General features: G+C 41.0%; 1 long non-coding RNA gene across 2 annotated transcripts in view; it reads right to left on the bottom strand.

Annotated features, from left to right (window-relative positions):
* LOC116279318 (uncharacterized) overlaps nucleotides 1-25,869 on the bottom strand; it is a 76,101-nt gene that overhangs the window by 26,305 nt on the left and 23,927 nt on the right. For both annotated transcript variants that reach the window (XR_012071400.1, XR_012071399.1), the window contains exon 7: nucleotides 14,851-14,935. This is a non-coding gene — a long non-coding RNA (uncharacterized lncRNA). The remainder of the gene's footprint in view (nucleotides 1-14,850; nucleotides 14,936-25,869) is intronic.

The raw sequence follows: 25,869 nt of genomic DNA on the forward strand, positions 1-25,869 counted from the left end.
ATTCAGCTCTGTCAAACATTTCAATTCAAAGAATATACAATAACCTATTTTTCTGTAAATGTACAGAACATTATAGCTAAATTTAACATAAGACTAAATGAAACCATTGCAAGTCTTCATCAAAGCAGAGACTTTTGTGAGAGTGTAGGTCTGTTATTTATTATTTAGTTGTTCACAGCACTTGACAATGAAGGTCTAGAAATAACTTAAACCACTGGTCATTTCCCTAGCCCTTTACCTCCGTGAAGCAAAGTGATAATTCAGGAAGGCTACTGCCAGGACTCAGTCCAGAGTATAGATTTTTCCCACCCTGAGAGAAGAAAATCAGTCACTTAGGTTTTTCGTTTAGGTCAGGAACAATGGGCATCCAGTAAACAAAGTGGCCTTTTCCAACTCAAATCTGGCAAAACCGTAATTCTAAGGCTCCTTACTTGAATTTATGTGCCAAATACAAGAGGCGGAGTCATGTCAATGGAGAAAGAAGGCAAAGATGTGAAACTAAACATGAAGGGACAGATACAGAGATAAAAGAAAGACTTCAAGGAGCAACAGACTTTCTGTGCCTAGTTTCCACATTGCCTAGAATGAGAAAGTACCCCCATTTTCCCCTTGCCAGAGCGTTCACAATAACCGATGTTGACGTCGAGTGTCTAGACATATGACCCATATCTAGAGAGGCAATCCAGAGCCCTGCAGCTTGTGTTCAAGCCCCTCCCCATCCTGGAGCCATGACTGCCATCTGTTTTGGGGCCATGGTCCACTTCCACAGCCTGGCGAGACCTGGGGACCCCTTTCCTATTTCTATTTTTTCTAAATAGCAATGAATTTAAACATATAAAATAAAATGATATTGACATATACTTACCAAGTTATTATAGAAAAAAATTTTGTGATATACTAATGCATGTGCTCTTTTATCAGTACACCACAGATCAAGAGCTAATGGTATCTCTGATAAACAGCATGATTTCTAGGACATGATGAGCATGAATGATATTTTGAAATATCTGCAACACTGTAAGATGATGTGAAAGTATCAGTAATTTCTACTGGTAACAAACGTGTATGTGCTACTAATACTGCTGTGGTTTACTGCCTATTAATAATTGAAGCATATGCTAAAGTTCAATCAGTGGTCAATGAAACTAAGATTTAATTCATGAATCCCTGGTTAAGCCTGCTAGCCACACTTAGAAAGGTGTGGCCTCCATGTTTCAATTCACTTCCTGGAAAAAACAACTCCAATTTCAAAGAATTCTTCAGATCTCCATATAATGGAAGTTGTAACTTTAAAATCAATGGATTAAAAACATATATAATAACTAAAAGCTACCATGAATTTAGAGTTATTGAGAAATATTTGAATTTTATAACTGACAATCCCATCCACATATATTAGACCTAAAACAGCACCCAGATAGCCATACGTGCAAGACCTTGTATTTATATAGGCCACAAACAATACACCAAGCATATAAGAAATTGGAAAGCTGTTTTTAACACAACTGATATCTGTTTTAAAAAAGAATATAATCCCAAGTATAAACCATAGACCTTGGTTTCTTTGTGTGATCTTGAACAAACTACCTCAATTGTCTCATCTATAAAACGGCTATTAAAATTATGTTGACTTCATAATATTACTGTGACAACTGAAATGAGCTAAAGAAGTGCTTTTTTAAACAACGAGTTATAAACCATTTAGCAGGACATAAAATCCATTAGCATGAGACAATCCGCATTCTTTAAAGTTAACAGAATAAAATGGAAAATAGCAAAGTGTATCACAAACAGTGAAAGTAAGAGTTGGCTTATGAAACATTTTTCCTACACATGTATATATATAATTTAATCCTGCTTTACAGTATTGCTTTTAACTGAGTCATATTTTTTAAAGAAATACTGAAATAAATCATGTGAAGTATATAGCAGAAGGCATGCTAGCAAGCTAGTTTTAGTGACAACAGTAAATCATTGGTGCCCCAAGGTCTAGTCACAGACTAGGGACCACTCCTCTAAAGAGGCTACTTAGAGACTTGGCTTGCTAGGAATGTGAGGGAGCAGCATTTTCACTGTATCTTCCAGAAGGACAAGAATAAGCTTTATCATGGAGAGAGGAGAAAGTATAAATATGCCTCTAGAAAACAGGATAGAGTTTTATTTAGCTCACCTCAAGAGACAGCATGAATACCATCTCTATTAATGACTGCTGGTCATTTGACTTCACACAACTTATTTAATTTCTCTGGACCTCAGCTCCTTAAAAATGAGGATAACAATAGTAGCTATGTCATAGGTTTATCACAAGGATGACATTAGTTAAATGTGAAAAGTGCTCACTATGCCTGGCCCATTGTAAGTGCTCAAAAAACATTAACTGTTGGTATAGTTGCTATTGGTATTATTATTACTATACCGAGAATAGACAAAGCTACAAGTAGTGACCATTTTTCTACTTCCTCCCTTAGTTTCAAATGATTTTTATCTTTTATTATTATTCCTCCAGCAAAACAAAAGACTTTTTTAAAGCCAAACAAAAGGCTGCAAATAGCTTTTTCTTTAGGAAATCCTTTATATATTACCATCGACATTTTCTTCTTTTCTCTGAGATCTAAGTTACTTTTAATAATAATAAAGGGTTATATATTTTTTTCTGTCTTGTGTGGCTGGCAGAGGTTATGTATGTATAAATGCTCATATCCTAAACATAGGCTAAAATTTCATCAGGAGATCTAAAGGTGCTAAGCCCAGCTTTCTGGATGTGCTATTTCTTGCTTCCATGTGGAAAATACCATATGGAATTGACGTCACCCATGCAAAGGGGAGTTGAGCTTTCTAATATTCACAGACATATTGGCCCCTGGATTAAATATGAGATTTAATACACCAGAGCCCAATCCCCTGACAGCGCCTGGTAACCACCAGACTGGAAATAGACTTTCTGGATGACTGCTGAGTTTCTAAATCACATTACCCTTTTGTCAAGCCACACCGCAGGTAAACAGTGAAATAATTTAGAATCTCAACATCAGGGAAAAAGCATGCACTCCAGAGAGGAATTAGCCTCCCGAAGGCTGCATTTCTTCTTTGCCTTCCCCTTGCCCTACAAGTGTCTTGTAAAATTATAAGGCATCTACCATTCTTTGACTCATGGTCCTGTTCTGTTGGGGCCCGCCAGCCCAAAGTGATTTGGAATGCCACCACCTGACATTCCACCTGAATGGGTCTCATCCCATCCCATCCCATCCCATCCCTATGCTTGGTGTCTCCTTTAAGTCTTGAGAGGTAAACACTTCTGACCCAAAGAAAATAAACTGCCCAGAGGGCCAGGCAGAATCTCAGGAGAAGAAATAATAGCAACTAAAGTTGGAGCCAAAATAATTGGACCATAGCAGAGAGGATTTTCCCCAACTTTTTAATATGAAATTTTTCTAAAATGAATGTTTATAGACTAATATAACCAGTATCTACATACCTACCACCAAGATGGAACAACTGTTTATATTTTGGCATTATCTATGTACATACGTATCCATCTGATCGTGTGTGCACACACCGTGCACTGAACCACTTGAAAGTAAGCAGTTGGTATCAGGACACTGCACCCCTAAATGTTGCAGCATGTGTCTTCTCAGAATGAAGACACTCTCCTATATAACCTTAACAGAATGATCACACCTAAGCAAATTAAGAGCAATTAGTATCATCTAATATTAGTTCACATTCCAATCTCCCTCCTTAACCTAAGAATTAAGGCATTATGTTTGATCACTATAGCTCTTTAGGCCCTTTTAATATAGAGCAGTCCTCCTATCTCTAATTTCAATGGCACTGGCTTTTGCATGCACCTGGGCCAGCTGTCTATAAAATGTGCACAGTGAGCTGTGACAGTGATCGGAAGGGGCAGGAGAGGAGAAAGGTGCACAGCACAGGGTAGCAGGGAGAAAAGAATTGGACTTTCCATCTCACTCAGAGTAGAGGGCTACAGCTTCCCAGCCCCACACATCCTGCCCTCCCTCCACTTCTCCACCCTCACATACCTCCACGCCGGCCTCCTTGCTGCTCCCCAACAAGCTAACAACACACCCAGCTCGACATGTTGGCCCTGACTCTTGCCTCTTCTCTGAATGCTTTTCTTCCACATATCCACTGGGTGCTCCCCCAACTCCAGGTTTTTGCTCATCTTATTTAAAACTGCAAACTATGCTCTCCACCCTTTTTTCCTTTACAGTGTATTTCACCGCCTAACTTTCTATGCATTTTGTTTCTTCTGCTGACTGCTTCTCTCACCACCTGGAATATACACTCCTCCAGCATAGGGTCTTTGTGCGATGGTGCTCACTGCTGCACCCCCAGCTCCTGTATTATGCCAGGCTCTATTCAATCAACAAATCCAGACACAGGCAGAGCAGCAGGACATCAGAGGTGCCTTTCATAGCTGACACAACCTGGCTGTTCAGTCCCTGATGCCCCAGGCCAGAAGTGAAGCCACTGTCCAGCACTGAGAATGGCTCTCAGAAGCCAGGTAAGGCCCTGGAGCTGCCCAGAGCCATTCCCAAGCCCTGTCATTTGCTTGGAGCTAGGGCTGACCACTCATTTCACTCCTGCTGTCCCACTGTCCCCTCATGAATCCCACAGCTGCCTGTGCGGGTCTTGGACAATTCACCTGGGCCTGACAACTCCTCAGTGTGTCTAGTCAGAGCATCCAAAACAAACTTGCCCTCCCCTTCCCCGACTGGACCACTTCACCCTCCAGTTACCCACTCCCACCTGTCCTCCTCAAGGCCAATGCACGGATCTTTCTAAGAAGCAGACATGGCCAAGCTATAACCTCAGCTCACAATATTTCACTGGCATCCCACCCTGCACAGGATAAACACAAGCACCTAGCCTCACACATGCACAAGACCCTTCTTGATCTGACAACCACCTTCCCCACCCCTCTCCTGCCACTCCCCACCTCACATGTGACAACACTAAATTATTTTTGAAGTTTCTGTAATATCCATGCTCCTCACACTTTGCACTCTCCTGCATGCATTCCGGCTCCTACTCCATTACTTCCAGTTTGTGGTCCTGGGAAACTTCTACTCTTCCTGTCAGTTTCAACTCAAATGCTGTCTCCTCTGGGCAACTTTTCTGATTCATAGGTGAACTTGGGCTCTCCGCTCTGGGCTATTTTCACACAGGGAATTTTGTCCCAAATGAAAATGACTTTAACAGTGCCACCTCACCATTATTTGTTTCTCTGTCTGCCAGCTGGACCTCAGCAGGTCCTGGAAGGCATGCTGTATGAAAGGGCTGGGGTCTTCCATCCTCCTATCCAAAGAGTCTTTGGCAAAACACTAGGTGTTTAATAAATTTGGGTGACTTGGTCTAAGGAGCTACTTTGCCCTGAGCAGAGCTGTTGGTTGAGGGCCTTAAGGATGAGAATTAGTGACCCTCATCTTCCCCCATTCTGATTTTATGGCTCAGGCATTGAGTTAATGGTAAATGTTCTCATTGTTTCGGTTAGCTGGAACATTATGTAAACCCAACATCAGGCGGCTGTTTGACTGGCGACAAACAATTCTGCATTCCAGAGCATGCTGACCCTGTGGCCAATTTGTTTTGTTTGCTTTTCACTAACAAAGAGCCTCTCATTTAAACTTCTGAAAGTTAAGCCGTGTTCTTCATTCCATCTTGCCCTCCCTCATACAAATGTCAGTGTGTGTGCGTGAGAGAGACACAGGCAGAGACAGAGAGAAATTGAGAAGCCATGGAATTAGAAGGCCACCATGCTTCAAACTAACTCTCATGCCCAACCCAAAGAAGGACTGCATAAAGCACAAGGGATTGGGCATCAGGTCCAAAAGGCTACGGTGGGGTGCCACTAGTCTTAGCAGACCACCTGCTTTCAAAGTATTAACAAACATGGGCAACATCCTGGCCAGTTTTCCACTCCATATTATCTCCATTTTAGAGAGAGACATTATCCTTTCCAATCAGCTGAGTCCAGACAATTAGATATGCTTAACCTTCTGGTCACGGTCAACACTCAGTTAACGGCAGCATTAGGAGTTCTCCAAGGAGTTTAGGCTAATTTTCCACAATCTAAGAATCTTCTGTATTGTGAATAAGCTTCTGTGGTTTCTAAGGATGACATGCTGACATGGCTGCAATATCACTTACTGTTATAACTGGTAAATTTTCAACCATTACCCATTCCCAGAAGAGACCTTCATTCGTGGTTCTGTGCTGGGAGGGATGCACAGGCTGTGAGCAGGCTCATGCTAATAGTCTACAGACGGCAGGATGAAGGTGAAGAAGCATTTTGTGCAGGGTCTAGACTCCTCCCCCTGGCTGCTGTCATTGTTTTCATTTGTCTGGTTTGAACCAAAGCCAGCTGAATCTCCTCCAAGTTCCAGTCTTGGTCAGATCTCAGGAGACAGCCTGTCTGGTTGTTCAAAAAAAAAAATCTGCCTGAATATACACCCCAACTTGGAGTCATGGCAGATCACTGATGCCTTGTGACCCCAGCAAGTGTCCCCATCCATGATGGAGGGGAGGGGCAGCAACATTAAGTGCTGTAATCGCCGCATCTGAGGTTACTGAAGTCTGAATAAGAAGTCCTGTGAGCAGACGGCGAGGCTGCACAGCCGGTTTCTGTCTTGCACAATCAGCCTCTCCCGCCAGACATCTATGTCGTCTTCATTTTCTCCCCTGTTTACTCATGGGCGTCTCCTCTTGGTGCCTTGAAGCACTTTTGATTGTCGGCCACTAATTTGTGAGCAGAGAATGGGCCCGACCCTGACCAGTTCCCGGAAAAGACAGGAGAAAACTAGAAGAGAGGTCTTCACTCACCAGGAGCTTATAATCCAGAGGTGGAAACAAACATGACAATATTAAAAATGGAATTGAGATATGAAATTACTGTACTGTATGCATATATTCCTGGCCTTTTGATCAATACATTTTTTTTCTGCAAATGGGTGAGATCATCTTTACATCAGCATTTAAGACCTGTTCATGAAGTGGGCAGAGGTGGGGTGGAATATACTCTACTATAATCTACTCTTAAAACATTTAAAAACATTTAAAAATTGAACTATAGTGACTTCAAATATTTTTCACTTAATTTCAGTGTGGCTTTTTAATTTAGCGAAAAAAAATTTCCACCAAATTTACTATTTAAAATTTTTGTTTAAATATGTAAGAATATACTTTTTTAACATATGCTCTTTTTCTTCTCTCTCTCTCCTTATATCTCTCTATACACATGTGCTTATGTATAGCTACATCTATATATCTATATGCATATAGATATATAGATAGAGATACATACACCTGTTTTTCTGTTCTACCAGGAACCTTTGAGAAAATTTTAATGCTAATCTCCAAACACTAATATAACAGAGATATGTAGTAATTACTACTATAAACAACTTAGTAAAGAGGCAGCTAAGTGTGGTAGAAAGAGCATAGGCACTGGAGAAAGGAAGGATGAGTTTAACCTGCTCCTTTCTCATTACGTGAACTTGAAAAAGAATAATAATCCTTATCTCATGGGTTTTTTTTATGGGGGAAAAGGATGAATGTACATGAAGTATATAGCACAGTATAAATATGGTGTTTTAAGCTGCCTTGTATACTTTTGGGGATTAGGTATAAATCATTAAAAACCATGATAACTTAACTCTCTGTTTTTAGAAGTTAATATGCTTTTATTAATTAGCTGCACTATCTTTAATGATGAAATCATGCTTTCAGGTCTTATCTGGAGACATGTGATAACCAGACACCTGTAATGGGACAGTTTAATCAAAGTCAATAGTAATAGCTTTGAAGAGGACTTGTGTGTTTAATGGAGGTTGAACTAGGAGGGATACGTTCTGACCCAGGGAATGGAGAGGACATTCTGCATAAGCACATGAGTGAGAAGAAAAGAACAGGAAAAATCTGGAGATAAAAGAATTCAAATCTGTCAACTCAAATAGAAACTCTGGAGTCCCTGCAGACTGATGGCATGATACAGTGCAATGCTCACAGTCTTGGCAATCAGCTGGTTCCAAATTCCTGGTCAGCCACTGGTAACTGGGTGACCCTGGGCAAGGCATGTGACCTTTCTGAATCTCCACTTCATCGTGGCAAAATCGGTAATAAAATCCCTACCAGCATGGAAGGCTAGAGATGATCTATGGAGAACGCATGACACAATGCCCTTTCCAAAGAGATGTCTTATAAATAGCTCATTATTACCTCCTACTTATCATTAACTATTGTCATTGCCTAACACCAGTGAAAAGCAAATCCATACATAACAAACTAATACTAGCCAACTACCTAGCTAAAATAAGAGCAAATACTGATGAGCAAGAAAATAAACAACAGACAACAAACAAAAAATCTTTCTGTAGCCCTAGCAAGATCAACCAAGAAAAAAATAGAAAGGCTAATAATAGTATAAAAAATGTTTTGATATGCCCACAAAGAATGGCCTTTAGAAGACCTGGTAGCTAAATATCAAGAAACCAGAGTTCACCAGCTATAACTTACCACCTTCAGCAATTGCAGCTATGTTCCAGTGCAGAGTCGCTGAAATAGAACCAGACCGAAAAAAAGCTTGGCTACCAAACCAGAACTGCAGTCAAGAAATCCAGTATGTACCTGATGGGAAAAGCACCAAATGATACCTTTTCTGTGGAGAAGATTAATGTGCTGATGTGGGAAGTGAGACTCTGCCCACGGGAAAGGAGTATCCAATTAGAGTCAGGGAGGTTTTCTTTCTACCAGAGTTCCCCCAAGATCGCCCACAGTACAATAGTGATCAATGGTAGGACAGTGCTTAGAAGCTGATTGCTCCAAAAAAAAAAAAAAAACAGGGAAAATACATAAAACCACAACAACTGGGACCCACAACATTTCTTATGAATTTCCCTGCAAAATTTCTGTTCCTGCAGGGGCTAAAGAGTTGGAATCATTTCAGGAAAGACACAACCTGTTGGGGGGTCCTGGATGCCAGATACTGGACAGCAGCATCAGCCCAAAACACATAGTAAAACAAGGAAGCAAAAATCATAAGCTAAGCCCCAGAATCATTTAAAGCAGTAACACCATCTCCTTAATTCTATAAAATAAGAATAAATACATTGTATGCACTGATTACACAAAGCCTCCCTGTGTTCTTTAAACAGCTCTACTGTGTAGCCTGAAAATGTATGTTCTAACTATAAAGAGTTTTAAACATGTAATTGGCAATAATTGTCTTCCTGGAATTCAGAAGAGTTTTTGAGGGAATGCTACAAATGACCTGACAAAACTAAACAAGTACAAACTCCAAACCGAGAGGTTTGTGCTGTGTCTTCTTACTCTCATCACATTCGTAAAATTAATTTCACAAGGAGGCCATTAGACTGAGATGGCTTTAATGCTGTATTGCAGCAATAATGCTTGGCTCCTATATAAACAAACCAAAATCTAAGCCTGTAAATGCCTCAAGGTTAAGAAATCTAAACTCAAGGATGACCAATCACAAACAGTCAAGTAGGCTTTCCCAAGTAAGGCAACGGCTTGAGCTACAGCCAATCAAATAATTTCCTTGCTTTGCTTCTGGCTTTTCTCTATAGAAGTCTTGCTTCTAGCTCCTAACTACCTCTGGTTTGTCTCTGCCTCAGTTTATCTTTTAGCACATTCAAACCCAGTTCTAAACACCATCCTAGCTTATTGGCACGATCTCTGACATTTAAAAGGGGAAAGTGTTTTAGAGACCATCTGGCCCACCCCACCCCAACTCTCACCCCAGCACAGTTTAAAATAAGGGAGCTAAGACTCAGGGAGGTCAAGGGACAGCCATAATCATAACGATGTCAGTGTTTATCCCTCCATGAAAGCTAACCAAATCATTTTAACAACACAGCTATATCCACGTAGGTTACCACTCAGCATATATGAGCAACTAATGTAACTCATGATTCATGGAAAAACTAAACTTAAAGTTAAAATGATGTATCATGTTCAGTCGCATGAGAAATCTATTATTTTGAAGGTTTCCACAAATGCGCTGAAATTCGGATGTTTATATCAGACCAAAGACAATTTGGAAACAGAAAGTGTTCTTAGTCACATGAAGCTTATAGTGACAGCCAGTCCTCCAAGCAATTAACACATTATAGAAATGCATTTTTAGTTGTAATTTTATAGGACTGTATTAAGCAACTTTAAAGATATTTCATTAAAATGAATATTTCACTAAAAAGACTAGAATTCTGAAATCCAATTACAGCTTCCTTTACTTCCTCTCCTCCCCCACACCCTCTAAGCCACCATCAGTCCACACTCAATTCTGACCCCACTTGCCCAACATAAGCCCACAGGATCCATCATTACAATACCCTGGGCCTTCTGAGAAAATCATTCTGGTTTCTCCCTTGGTCTCTCTGATACAAATCTGCAAGTCCCTCTCTAAGTTCTGGTGGTCCTTTTGTATGCCTTACTTCCTCTCCTTTTACTTCCTCGTAATACCAGCAGCAAAGTGATTTCATATTGCAGCCTAAATCCTACCCAAAATCCACAAGAAGAATTGAGCCATTTACTAGAGATACCAATTTATCAGGAGGTGCACTCAACCAACACAAGAAGAAGTTGGCAGCACTTTGCCAGTGAATTCAGCTTTCCTCAAGAAACTTTTCACATACCTGGCCAGACGGAAGCCCACTCCTGGCTCCCACCAACACAGATATCAAAGCATCCCACATGGCACTGCCTTTTCTCTGCTGTGCACTTTAGCAAGTTACATGGTTTGCCCACAGAGTCACAGATTTTGAGATCAGCTGATAAAACAGACCAGATCAGCACTAAGGGGCCAACGAATGGATGAAACTACAGGATGCAGACTGTAGTATTTACCAGTAACAGGTGATTCACATTATTATCTCAATTTAAAGCACTGACCTAAGACTTCTAGGAAGTTGTCTGGTTCAGGAAAAAAAAAAAGAGAGAGAGAGAGAGAGAGAAATTAAATATAAATGGGATATGTTTTGCTATCATGTAAGTCAGGAGACAAAACTTTTAAATACATTTTGAACAATGTTTTCCAACTGTTCATGTATTTTTTCCTGTACTTAATAAATAGGAGTACCTGTCACTACAGAAAATATGTGAGGTGAGAGACAATTTCAAGTAAGTATAACTGTTATGCTACATTCTGGGTATATAATAAACCCTAATTTTTAAATATAAACACAGGCATGCAATTTTTTAAAGAGAAAATCAGCTTCTTCTTGCCATCAAAAAACAACTACTGGACAAATATTTAAGGAATATCTACCTGAAGGCTGACAAACTATAGCCCTGCCCCCAATACCCCCCGCCCCTCCCTCCACATGTGCTGGTCCTGCCCAGGCCTTGCCCCATTTTATTAGCATGTCCACACATAACCTGAATCCTAACTCCTCTCCTGCACTCCCTCCTCTCCACTGCAAAGTTGCCTCCCTTGCTACTTCTGTCTGTTGCTTCTCCTATTTCAAAAGTAGTGAGGATGTGTTCTAACTTCACCGATTAACATGCAGCTGTCTAGCTTTTCCAACACCACTTACTGAAGAGACTGTCTTTTTTCCATTGTATATTCTTGCCCCCTCTGTCAAAGATTAACTGGCTGTTGGTATGTGGGTTTATTTCTGGGCTCTCTACTCTGTTCCATTGATCCATATGTCTGTTTTTGTGCCAATTCCATGTTGGTTTGATTAGTGTCACTCTGTAGTATTGTCTGAAGTCTGAGAGGGTTATTCCTTCAGCTTTGTTCTTTTTCTTCAGTTGCTTTGGCAATTCTGGGTCTTTGGTGATTCCATATAAATTTTAGCATTATTTGTTCTAGTTTTGTGAACAATGTCCTGGGTAATTTGACCTGGACCACATTAAATCTGTAGATTGCTTTGGGTAGTATGGCAATTTTAACAATATTAATTCTTCCAACCCAAGAGCATGGGATATCTTTCTATTTCTTTAAATCATCTTTAATTTCCTTAATCAATGTTTTATAGTTCTTCAAGAACACACCCTCACACCATACACAAAAATAAACTCAAAATGGCTTAAAGACTTAAACATAAGACCAGACACTGTAAACCTCTTAGAAGAAAACATAGGCAAAACATTCTCTGACATAAATCTTAGCAATGTTCTCCTAGGCCAGTCTACCCAGGCAATAGAAATATAAGCAAAAATAAACAAATGGGACCTAACTAAACTTATAAGCTTTTCCACAGTAAAAGAAACTATAAACAAAACAAAAATACAACCTACTGGAATGGGATAAACATTTGCAGATGATGTGACTGACAAGGGCTTAATTTCCAGAATATACAAACAGCTTACACAACTTACTAACAAAAAAAAACCAACCCAATCCAAAAATGGGCAGAATAACTAAACAAGCATTTCTCCAATAAAAATATACAAATGACTAACAGGCACATGAAAAGATGCTCAATATCATTAATTATCATAGAATGGGAATCAAAACTATAATGAGGTACCACCTCACACCAGTCAGAATGGCCATCATTCAAAATCCCACAAATGATAAAAGCTGGAGAGGGTGTAGAGAAAAGGGAATCCTCCTACACTATTGGTGGGAATGTAGTTTGATGCAGCCACTGTGGAAAACAGTATGGAGAGTCCTCAAAAGACTAGGAATAGACTTACCATATGACCCAGGAATCCCGCTCCTGGGCATATATCCAGAAGGAACCCTACTTCAGGATGACACCTGCACCCCAGTGTTCATAACAGCATTATTTACAATAGCCAAGACATGGAAACAGCCTAAATGTCCATCAACAGATGACTGGATAAAGAAGATGTGGTATATTTACACAATGGAATACTACTCAGCCATAAAAACCAACAACATAACACCATTTGCAGCAAAATGGATGCTCCTGGAGAATGTCATTCTAAGTGAAGTAAGCTAGAAAGAGAAAGAAAAATACCATATGAGAGCGCTCATATGTGGAATCTAAACAAACAAACAAAGCATAAATACAAAACAGAAATAGACTCACAAACGTAGAATATAAACTTGTGGTTGCCAAGGGGGCGGGGGCCGGGAAGAGATAGACTGGGATTTCAAAACTGCAGAATAGATAAACAAGATTATACTTTATAACACAGGGAAATATATACAAGATATTATGGTAGCTCAAAGAGAAAAAAATGTGACCATGAATATATATATGTTCATGTATAACTGAAAAATTGTGCTCTACACTGGAATTTGACACAACATTGTAAAATGATTATAAATTAATAAAGAATGTTAAAAAAAAGAAGTTGTGATATATATATATATATAGACACACATATACATACATATACATACACACACACACACACACACACACACACACAACGGTATGCTACTCAGCCATAAAAAGGAATGAAATAATGCCATTTGCAGCAAAATGGATGGACCTGGAGATCATCATACTAAGTGAAATAAGTCAGAAGGAGAAATACAAATACAATATGATATCACTTATATGTGGAATCTAAAAAATAGACATAAATGAACTTATTTACAAAACAGAAACAGATTCACAGACATAGAAAACAAACTTACGGTTACCAGTGGGGAAAGGGGGTAGGAAGGAATAAATTGGGAGTTTGAGATTAGTAGATACTAACTACTATATATAAAACAGATAAACAACAAGTTTCTACTGAATAGCACAGGGAACTGTATTCAATACCTAGTAGTAACCTGTAAAGAAAAGGAATGTATGTATGTACACGTATGACTGAAACATTACACCATACACCAGAAACTGACACATTGTAAACTGACTACACTTCAATAAAAAAAAAAGGAGAGAGGTTCCTTTCCTTTTCAAACTTGCTTCTTCCTCAGCTCCTATATATAATTTTGGTTTTAATCAATCACTTCCTCCCCCACTTCTTCAGTCTCCTATTCTTTACTTAACTCTTTCCTTTTGGGTAACTCCAGACGGAGCTTTAATCTCCATTACCCTAACATACCCATTGTTCTCTTTCCTACTACCCTGATTAATCATCCTTTTGTCTTCTGCACGTCACCTCCAAACTTTCAAAGGAGTAGTCTACTTGAAAGAGTAAATGACCTCTATTTCCTCATCACTTCCACATGCCTTAACCAAGGGCAAACACACTGACAGCGGAATGAGGCTGGATGCAGGTGAAGCAACCTGGAGGGAGCAATCCCCTCTCATCTCCCCTACTGTCCACACAAGGGCTCCCCAGCCAACATTCAACCCCTGAGGAATGAGGGCTCTGGATGGCCAGATCACGTATGTTTGGAATTTAGGATCTTTACGTGAAATCTAAAAATTTCTAAATATTAGCCATTATTTAATTTTTTTAAACACTGGGAGGATGAAGTAAAACACCTCTTCAGATTGGATTTAGCCTACAGCCCTGAAATTTGCAAATAATGCTTTAAACTTCTGGCTTCTTTAACCCAATACTCTCTAATGACAGTTCTCTTAAAAGTCATCAGTGACCACTTAGCTGCTATAACCAGTGGCCTTTCTCATTTCATGTTGTTCACCTAGTAGTATGAGTGAGGATTGCTCCTCTTTGCCACTGAGGCAATTTGGGGATCAGTATGACATATAGTGCCAGAATGAGCAAGTTACAGGGGCAATCTCATATTTCTTATTTTGGCTTGACACTGGTTCATATCAAGAGAAATTTAACTTCTATTTCCAGTTATCCTTCCAATTTTAGATTAGAGCTGTTGTTTAGTCACCAGGAAAGCAAGCTCCTTCGTGGCAAAAGAGATCTCTTCAAAGACCCTCGCCTCCATCCCGCTCCATGGTTCTCTATCCACTGTATTACCTTGGATTTTTCCTCCTCCAGGATTCGGCCCACAGCATCTGATCCACAAAGTTGCCTCAGACTACGAAGTTTTCATTTTGTTCTCCTTAAAAACAAATGTAATATTTTTATTGAAACAGGAAGACATCCAACATGGTTAAAATAATTCAAACAGAACAAAAGTGTACTAAATAAAAAATCTCCCTCCCACAACATAGTTCCCCAGTTGAGGAATCTCTTGATCTCCTACAACCACTGTACCATTTCTCTGGGAACTCTTCCAGAAGTTTTCCCTCATTTGCAAATATATATACATAATTACTTTCTTACAGGAATGAAAGAACACAATGCACATTTATGTGCTACTTGGTTTTTATTCTTAACAATATTCAATTAACGTGTAAATCTAAGTTAATACATTCAAAGTTCTTAGAACAGTGTCTGGCTCATAGTCAATGCTAGAGAAATGATCCTTCACAAGGAGTCTAACCGAGGACAACCCAGGATTTGAGTTTATACCAATGAGACCCCAAGTGCACACAAGAGAATGCTGCAGTTCTGTTGGGAAAGCTCAGAGGGACTTCTTTCCACTCACATTCCAGAGACAGGCTCCTCCAAATTTGGCTGTCACCTCTTAACCCTGCCACCAGGGCTCACGATCCCCTAAATGAAGTCACACCTCTCTTCCTCTGATCCCACCGAGTCTCAACAACATAGGCAAGAGTAAAGGCTTCATAACAGGTTTCGCTGCAACCACTTTCAAAAACCTGTGAAAAGCGCCTTCTTGCCCTTTAATTCGATTACATGGCAACGAAAGATAAAGTCACCCGGATACAAGAGCTGTGTTGAATCAGCACCCCCAGTTTTGCCCCAGCTGCTCAGCTCTATACTAGGTCAGGGAGTGTTTCTAGAAGGCAACGTGGAGAGCCCTTGGCCTTTGGCTCCCGGCCCAAACCTCTCGTACTGAGTCCTCGAATGAGAGTAGAGTTCACAAGAGGTGTAAATTAAGAAGTTAATCATAGCCACGCCAAGGCCGCGTGTTGGAGCGGCTTTGGGAGACCACCAGAGAAGCCTCTGTTCCCCCTCAGAAGCAGCTTTGAGACTGGACGACTTTGTCCGAAAGCTCTGTAGAACACTGCCGCTCCCCCTTTCGGCCATTTTCACTTCCCCACCGAAGTGGCCCACACACTTCCGGTTGTTTGGTTCCCCCACCTGATGAGTCTTTCACTTCCTGCTTAAAGCGAGCCTACCCAGCATGCACTGCGGCAGACAGGCGGCCAAGTGGAGGAGGGGCGGAGGGGGCGGAGGGGGCGGAGGGGGAGGGGCGGAGGGAGGAGAGGCAAGAGCATTTGGATACTGAGTATTTGGGGATGTCTGGAATGTGACACCACTTGTAACTGCTTAGGAGGGAAGCTGGTGACAACCGCACCTGAGCAAAGGGCTGAGTCCATTTAAATTCACTGCCCCCAGAGACCTCTTTCCAAGCGCACACGGGTTTGTGGGCTGGAGGACACACTGCACACACACACACACACACACACACACACACACAGCGCAACTGAAAATGGGAGAGACGCCATCACAGTGGCAGTCCTGATTCTCATCAGGGGGAGAAACATGAGATCCTTGACCCTTTCATGTTACTCGCTGAGGGGCTCATGTGGGGTGAGAGACTGGGTCAAGACAGACCCGCCGTAGACAACTGTTTTGCCACTGACTCTCCAGACATTTCCCAAAGCCCTGCAGCACCCGATACCCGGATCGGCATAACTGCACATACACAGGAGTGAACTTTCTTTCATAACAGCTGCAGCTTCTCAAGGAATGGCGTTTCTACTGAATGGGTCATATAAACTAGCCCAAAGCCCCCGTCAATGAGAACATTAAAAATCCAGGAAGAAGCTGAGTAAACAGGGCACTGTTACCTAAAGTGGTCCCTGGCCAGGCCACCTGGGCCAACAGGGATCCACAGGCTACTGAATGACTTCAACTGTTCTGGACCAGAACAGGGAGAAACTTTTGTGAGGGAAAAAACCCCCAAAGGACAGATCAACCTCCTAGAGCCCTGGTTGTGAACAAAAGGCTAGGGTCAGAAGGGTACCCCATACACTGTGTGGAGGCTCAGACCAACCTCGACAGGAAGGCCAAGGGTGCACTGTGACCCGTGTCACAGATGGAATGTGGGCTGCAGGCTGAACACTGCACTGAAAGCAAAGCAACCGAGTCTCCCGTGCACAGATGTGAGAGAAAAGAGGGGCGTAAGTTTAGGGGAGGGATCAGACACTCTCCAGGGAAGGATGGATGACAATTCTGAGCAGCTGTCTGGAAAGTTCAGGGCTGTTGAGCCCGTTCCAGTGACTTTAGGGAATTAAGATGTTTGGGGGTAGGAGTTTCAGACAAAACTCTCTGTTTAGTCTAGATTCCAGTTGCTCTGGTCATCCAAAAACCTGGGCATCATTCTTGACACCTCTCTCTCACTCTCTCTGGCTCCCACCCCACATCCAATCTATCAGGAAACTCCATTGGCCCTATTTTCAAAATATATCTCAATTCTGCCCAATTTTCACCACTTCTGCTACTATCTATCACCCTGGTCCAAGCCACACCATCTCTCGATTACTGAAATAACTTCCCCAGGGTCTCTTTTCCACCTTTGCTCCCCTGCAGTCCACACAACAGCCTATGAACACTGGTGTGCATATATTAGGATACTTCGATATCCTGACTTTTTAAATTTATTTTTATTGAAATATAATCACTTTACAGTGTTGTGCTGGCGTACAGCATAGTGATTCAGTTATATATATGCATATATTCTTTTTCATATTCTTTTCCATTATAGTCTATTACAAGATAATAAATATATTTTCCTGTGCTATATAGTAGTACCTTGTTGTTTATCTATTTTTGTATATAGCAGTGTGTATCTGCTAATCCCAAACTCCTAATTTATCCCCCACCTTTTCCCCTTTGGTAACCAAAATCTGTTTCCTATGTCTGTGAGTCTCTTTCTGTTTTGTAAATAAGTTTATTTGTATCATATTTTAGATTCCACATATAAATGATATAATATAGTATTTGTCTTTCTCTTTCTGATTAACTTTGCTTAGAATGATGATCTCTAGGCCCATCCACATTGCTGCAAATGGCATTATTTCATTCCTTTTTATGCTGAGTAATATTCCATTGTGTTTATGTATGTGTGTGTATATATACACACACACCACACCTTCTTTATCCATTCATCTGTTGATGGACATTTAGGTTTCTTCCATGTCTTGGCAATTGTAAATAGTGCTGCTATGAACACTGGTGTGTATATATCAGGATACTCTGAAACTAAGTCAGATAGTGTCCTTTCTCTGCTGGAAACTCTCCAATGGCTCCCCATCTTACTCAGAGGAAAAGCCATAATCCTTCCACTGCCTTATAAGATCCTACACAGGCTTGCCTCATCACTTGGCCTTATCTCCTCCTACTCTCAGCCTCATTCAGTTACTCACTCCAGCCACACTGGCCTCCTCATCCTCCTTGAGCTGACCTGGACCATTCCTGCCTCAAGGACTTTCTTAAAGGCAGTTCCCTTGGCCTCAGAAGCTCTTTCCCTAGGTATATTCATGACTCACCCCTCAGGCCCTTCAGGTCTTTTCTCAAATATCAAGTTCTCCTTTGAACTGCTGTATTATTTTTTCATATCACTGATCACTAATGTGATATATAAGTACATATACCTACATAGAATGCATTTATTATCTATTTATTATGCTTTCTGTCTTTGCTCCCACTAAAATGCAAAGTTCCATGAAAGCAAGGAGTTTTATGTAATTTGTTAATTGGTGGATTCTTTGAGCCTACTAGAAAGTCTAATACACAGATGGCTCTCATTACAAATAGTTTAAATGAACAAATGAAATAATTTAGGGTTAAAGGCACTGAATGGCCCCTTCACCAGACTAGGAGCTCCTCCGGCAGAAAAGTTATCATCGAGGTATCATCTCTCCTCCCATTCACACGATACATATTTAATTCAGTGCCTAATCTATGCAAAGTACTTTGCTGGGGTTTAAAATATAATGGTGTACAAAACATATATGGTCCTACCTTAATGGAGCTTACAATTTAGTGACTGGAGAGAGATACTGAATAGCCACACAAATAAGAAGATTTTTACATAAATACACTGTTAAAATCATCCAGGAAAGCCATTCTCTTTTGGATTAGGTTGGTGGCTGATGAAATGGAAAGAGCTGAACTGATTCAGGATTATTTAGAAGTTGGAAAAGATAGGTGTTGTCAGTGGATTAGATGCGGTTGGAGAGACTTTTATGACAAAAGTGAATCCTGAATTTCTGATATAAGAAACTGGGTGAATTAAAGTGCCCTTTCCATGAATTAGTGTAGTCAGCTGAATAATGAACCCCTGCCCCAAAGATATCCATGTCCTAATCTCTGGAACCGGTAAATGCTCTCTTATCTAGAAAAAGGGTATTTGCAAGTGTGATTAACTTAAGGATCTTGAGAATGAGAGATTATTCTGGATTATCTGGGTAGGCCCTAAATGCAATCTCATGTATAAGAGGAAAGCAGAGGGAGATTAAAAGACACACACACACGGGCACACAGGCAATGTAAAGATGGAACAGAGAGAGTTGAAGATGCTGGCCTTGAAAATTGCAGTGATGTGGCCACAAGCCAAGTGTGATAATTAATTTTATGTGTCAGCTTGACTGGGCCATGGGACATCCAGACAGTTGGTTGAATGTCATTCTAGGTGTGTCTGTGAGGTTGTTTCCTGATGAGATTAATGTTTGAATCAGTGGGCTGAATAATGCAGGTTGTCCTCCCTAATATGGGTGGTCTCATCCAATAAATCGAAGATCTGAACAGAACAAAAATCTAAGAGGAAAGATCTCCTGCCTAACTGCTTGAACCAAGATGTTTGTCTCCACCTGTCCTCAGACTGAAATGTACAGCCTTGACTCTCCTGAGTCTCCAGTTTGATGACAACAGATCTCCTCATCCTCCATAGTTACAGGAGCCAGTTCCTTACAACAAAACTACACACACACTGTTGGTTCTGTTTCTCTGGAAAATCCTCACTAATATACCGAGAAATCCTGGCAGCCACCAGAAACTGGAGGAATCAAGGAACAGATTCACTCCTGAAGCTTCCAGAGGAAGTATGGTCCTTTTGACACCTTGGTTTCAGCCCAGTGGAACTGATTTTAGATTTCTGGCCCCCAGACTGTGAGAGTATGAATATGCGCTGTTTTAATCCAATCCACTTGTGGTAATTCATCACAGAAGACATAGGAAACTAACACAACAGAAATCAGTGTAAGAGAATCATCTAAGGGTAGAGAGACAACAAGAGTCAGTCTGGAACGTGAGACCTGAGATGCCTGTCACACAGCTAATGGAGAGGCAGGCCAAGCAGGGATTTGGATATACAGGTAGGAGCCTGACAGAATGGTCTGAGCAGGTGGTATCAGCCCCGAGGTCCCGGAGCCTGGAAAGTATGAGAAGTAGAGTAGAAAGGAAAGCTGGCCAAGCACCACGTCCTGAGGAGCTCTCAGCATTGGGAGGTCAGGTACAAAGTTAGCCTGAGAAAGAAACAGGAGAACATAGAGTCTTTAAGGCCAAGGGAGGTGAGTGTTTTTGAACAGGGTGGTCAATTCTGGAGCAGAGCCCTGTCTGGAATAGATTTAAGATTGAATGGTTAATGAGGAAGCAGAGACAGCCTGTGTGGGTATCTTATTCTTGAATTCTGTTTGACTGGGAATGTACATAGAGAGTGCAGATAGTTGCTATGGATATTGGATCCAGAGAGGTTTTTTCATTCCGATTTTCAGATAGAAGAGTTCAGGGCATTGTGTGTGACTTGGAAATGACCCAACAGAACAGAAACACGTGGAAATGCACGTGACTGTGAGGTTACCTGCTGAAGCCTGAGAAGGCTGAAATGGAGAGCCTGCAGAGATCAAGTCTCAATCCTGGCTATAGTTTAGGTGCCCATGGGGACATTTGAAAAATCCCGATTCCCAGCTGGCACCCAAGACCAATGACATCAGATTTTCTGAGTTAGGACCCAGACGTCAGTCATTGTTAGAGCTTCACGACTGATTCCTATGAGTGGCCCAGGGGGTTCAGAGCACATCTGGAAGGCATGGCATTGGGTCTAAGGAGGGTCAGGCACAGGTGCAAGGAAGTTTTGAGGTTTGGTGGGTATAAGTGAGGGGGTTCCCAACTTCAACTTTGTATTTCCAGAATTCAAGACCAGGTCAAGTGCTAAGCATGTGCTGAGTGCAGAAGGGATTAAGGAGGAGACAGAGCTGAAGAAAAGGAAGGAAAAATGACAGTTTATACTGAGAGTGGAAAGGGGACGATGCCCCAACTGGAGAAATGTGGGAAGAGTGCTGGAAAGTGCTGTGAAGCTGTAGCTATACCTTCCACCCATTCATTCAACTGACATTTGTCAGGTGGACACCAAACCAGGCTGTAGGGATAAAACAAGCAAATCATTGTCTCCGACCTCACAGATTTCACAATTCAATGGCGGAGAGGGACATATCAGTGCACAGATTTGGGAGCTGTAAGAACCAAACACAAGGGACAGTGGGAACTTTGACCCTTGTAGGGATGGAAGTCATCTCTTCCCATTACAGTACTTGGCACGCAGGATGCTCTTGAGACATAGTCATTGTACTCCAAGCATCTTATCATTGCAGGGAAAAAGAAGAGGAAACGACAACTCAGCTCTTTATTCTGCAGATATGACTAAAGCAGCCAAACAGTACTGACAGATCAGCTGCTCAGCGCCACATGGGGTCTCCAAGCAGGGAAAAGTCTCAGAGCTGTTAGGAAGGGTTGGTGGCAATGCTGAGATCAAACATGGGATTTTCTACAAGGTAATCTCCTTGTGACATTCAGAAAGTGGTCACTAGGTGGCAGGGTTAACATTTGCAAAACAACTACCCTTAGCCAGATACTACACAGAAACAAACTTGATGCCACTTAGTGCCAAAACCCCAAACTCTCTGGCCTGCCTGCAGAGGTTTCTATGCCAACAAGATGAAGAATAATAGATAAATGATGGTTTCAGGTAACTGTTTATTGTGAAGTCACTAATCGGTGATTATTTAGTTTTATTTATCTCTAGCTTCTAGAACTATGCTGCCCAATTTGATAGCCACTAGTCACACAGGGCTCTTGGGCACTTGAAGTGTAGTTAGTACAACTGAGAAACTGAATCCTTAATTTTATTTCATGTAGCTCATTTAAATATAAAAACGGATACTCTGTTCAATTATTGAAAAACTTTTAAGTGTGCTTAATTTCAATCTACTTTTTCAACTGTAAATTTTGTGAAATATACATAGAGATCAAGTATTTTTCAATAAAAATGTAGTGTCAAATTGAGATGTGGCTTAAGCGTAAGATACACCATATGAAATATAGAAGGTGAATATCCCATTAATATTTTACATTGGTTACATTGATTTTTCCATTGATTGAAATAATATTTTGATATATTCCTGGAGTAAGTAAAATATACTATTAGAATTAATTTTACCTGTTTCTTTTTATATTTTTAATGTGGGTGTCTTAGTCTACTCAGGCTGCTGTAACAGAAGGCCATCCACTGGGTGGTTTAAACATTAATTACTCACAGTTTTGGTGGCTGGGAAGTCTAAGATCAAGGTGCTGACAGATTCAGTGTCTGATGAGAGCCCTCTCCTTTTGAAGACAGCTGTCTTCTTACTGCATCCTCACTTAGCGGAGAAAGATCATCTCTTTTGTATCTCCTTTTACAACAGGAGGTCTCCACCCTCATAACCTAATTACTCCCCAAAGGCCCTCCCTCCAAATTCTATCAAATTGGGGACTTGGTTTCAACATATAAATTTTAAGGAGACACAAATATTCAGTCCCTGGCAGTGGGGTACCGGAAATTTTTAAATTATATATATGGCTCCATTGTGTTTCTATTGGACAGTGTTGCCCAGAAGGCTGTGTAGAGTTAGCCTAAGCACTGGAACTTTTATTTAATGAGGAAATTGGAGAATGAGTGAATGTAGGACAAGAAGAAGGCTAAGGAAAGAGGCTGAGATGGCAATCACCAGACAGTGGGCTGGCCTTCTCTCACCTTGCTCTGCTCTTGACCATGAGACCTTGACCAAATGGACATTTTTTAATTCTAGCCCAAGAGGAAAGCTGAACCAAGTACTAGGCATAGGATGACTCGGCAGAGTCTCTTGAATTTCACTCAGAACTTCCCTTACTTCTAGAGCTGGACCCCTCTCTGCCCTTTGGGGCACTGAGACCTGTCCCCTAGAGCAGTTTCAGAGGGGTTTGGGGGTGGGGAGAAGGCGAACAGGCTGCAAAGATTTCTTCAAAGCATTCCGGAAAACACGTTGCTGATGTTTTTTCCCCCTTCTTCACACGTCCCTGTCACCATCCTTCTCCTGCTTTATCTCTGACACCAGGCTCCCTAGGTGCAAGCCCTACCTCAGCCCCACACAAACGACTTTGAATGATTTATTTAGCTTCTTTGTGTCTTTTCACCTAGAAATACCATTCAGAGTGTAGTCATAAAGTTTAAAGGGGTTAATATGTGTAACTTACTTAGTATCTGGCAACAAACAAGAAGCACTGTGTGCTAAATATAATGATTATTTCTCAAGAAAAAAATACTTTTTTTCTAAATTCCTTATGAAGATGATAAATAGTTGGCATTCTAAATTATAATTTAAAAACAAAAACAAACTTCCAATCCCAATTTTGCAGATCAAAGTATAAAGAAAAAAGTGACAACCCAACAAAAGGTACATCTACTGTGGATTGATAAAACTGTGGTCAGGTTATTTTCCTGGTAGAACTCTGGATTGGAAATGGGCCACCTCTTGCCCCAGGAAGCATCCAGCCCTCTAGGTATTCAAATTCCCAGTCCATTTCCTGCAGAAGAACACAGCCTGAGGCCCAGGCCAGCAGATGCTTTATATCCTGTCCTAGGTCTTGACTATGGTTGTGGGTCCCTCATTCCCCACATGAGCACATGATTCTGGCATCACAGTTGACTTGTCCAGACACTACAAAACTGCATTGCCCCACCAAGGTGGTACCCTTTTCTCAATAACAACAACAAAATAACAACAACAACAAAAAGCACAGATTGGGATAGCTCAAAGTCAGTTTTAACCATGGTTAGGATCTTATTGACTCATATAAAGCAAATATTCTTTTTGTCATTCATTTAATTTTTTATTGTCTTGTGAATAATGTGCATGTATTTCAAAGCTACAAGTTAGCCTCATTTTTCACAAGATAGACACATAGTTAAATTTTGAAAATTTTGATCACAAAAATTGCACTAGATTTGATTACAGTTTAAAGCAATTCTATGATGCAGTGTGGTCACAAATAAACTGAGTCTTTTGATAAATTAAATGGCTGTATTTTATTAAGCCTACAAATTTAAATTTTTATGCTGTTTTTGCTTAAAGCAAATTGAACTATAGAAAGTAGAAAGGGATATATGTATGTACATGCATGACTGGGACGTTGAGCTGTACACCAGAAACTGACACGTTATAACTGACGGTACTTCAGTAAATTGAAGAAAAAAAAAAGGTAGATAGGGAGTTTTGAATTTCCTCTTTCTTACTCTTCTTTTTTGTTTGTTTGTTAATAATAGATTGCAACAGGAACACAGAGTGTGTTCCAAAGAGGAACACTATGCTGGAATTGAAGCTACACTCTTATAATTTCCCCATACTTAGCCACCATTGATGGACTCTCCATGGAAAAACTTATTCTCTCAACCTGATGTCAATTTATGGTGAGTCTTAATCACAATATATGTGTATTCAGTGATACAAAATGGATTTTCCTTCTCTTGTTGAAAATCCCAAGATGCCCCAGTTCTTGGTTTCCTGTTTTCTGACCCCCACAGACTCCACACACTTGCATCTCCTCTGGAAAAAAAAAAAGCCAAAAGCTAGATTGGTACCATTTCAGAGGTGAACTGCCTACTCTCTTGCTCAGTGTCAGGGCTGTGGGACATGATGGATCCCAGGTGTTTAGGACCTACCACTCCATGACATACCTCCAGCCAGGCACATCCCATTGGCCAGGCTCAACTGACCACTGGATCCCAGGCCCAGAAGCGAAGGAAGCCCAGAGCTGAGATCTTCAATAGTGCTGGCTGCTGACCCAATCAGACATTTGGGCAACCCCACAGGACCTGGAAGAATGGGCACCTCCAAAACAAAGTTCTAAGGGGAGAGAACAAATGCATGTTGCCTGGGCCTTCCAGAGTCCAAGAAACATGGTGATCCTGCAGAAAACAAGTTCTGACCGTAAGGGACAAATAGGGTGGAAGGATGATGAAAAGCCATAGCTAAAGGTGAGGTTCAAAAAGAAAAAACCATGCAAATCTGGGGGGAAGAAATGCTAGAGAGACACAACTGAAGCAAGAACTAAATGCTAACAAAACAGACCTTACAATAAAAAGATTTTCAGAAAGGAAATGCAAGAGAAGTGAAATGGGAGACAGGCAAGGAAAGAAATGCAGCCTATCAGAGAGCAAAGGAAAAGAAAGAAGAGGCCTTTTCCTGAGCACAGAGGTGGGAGGGATTCCAAGGTTTGGACCAGCTCTCCATCTGTCTCCATCTGAACGGATACTTTCCTACCACTGGGGGTGGTTTGGTTTTGTTTTCAAGTCAGAAACAATAGTAACTTGGTAAACACTTCTAGACACAATATTTTTTATGATTTTGAAATTAAAATCTCTCAAATGTCAATCACCCCAGACTAGTAAACCTTCCCCCCAAATTCCAAAACCTTTGGTATGTTCCAACTCCATAGGAGCTCAGAGAGAAGTGTTTGGAATAGGTTTTATTCCTGCCATCTATGGGAACTGGGATTTCAGGAGTCTCCCTGGGACAAGTAGTACCTCTTTCTGGGGGAGATAAAGGGGGACGAGTTCGGTTCCAGCCCTGCCAAATTTGGTGGCTTACTGAAGGGACCCGCTCTGCTTTA

This window comes from Vicugna pacos, chromosome 3 (assembly GCF_048564905.1).
Source record: "Vicugna pacos chromosome 3, VicPac4, whole genome shotgun sequence".
In the NCBI taxonomy this organism is placed as follows: Eukaryota; Metazoa; Chordata; class Mammalia; order Artiodactyla; family Camelidae; genus Vicugna; species Vicugna pacos.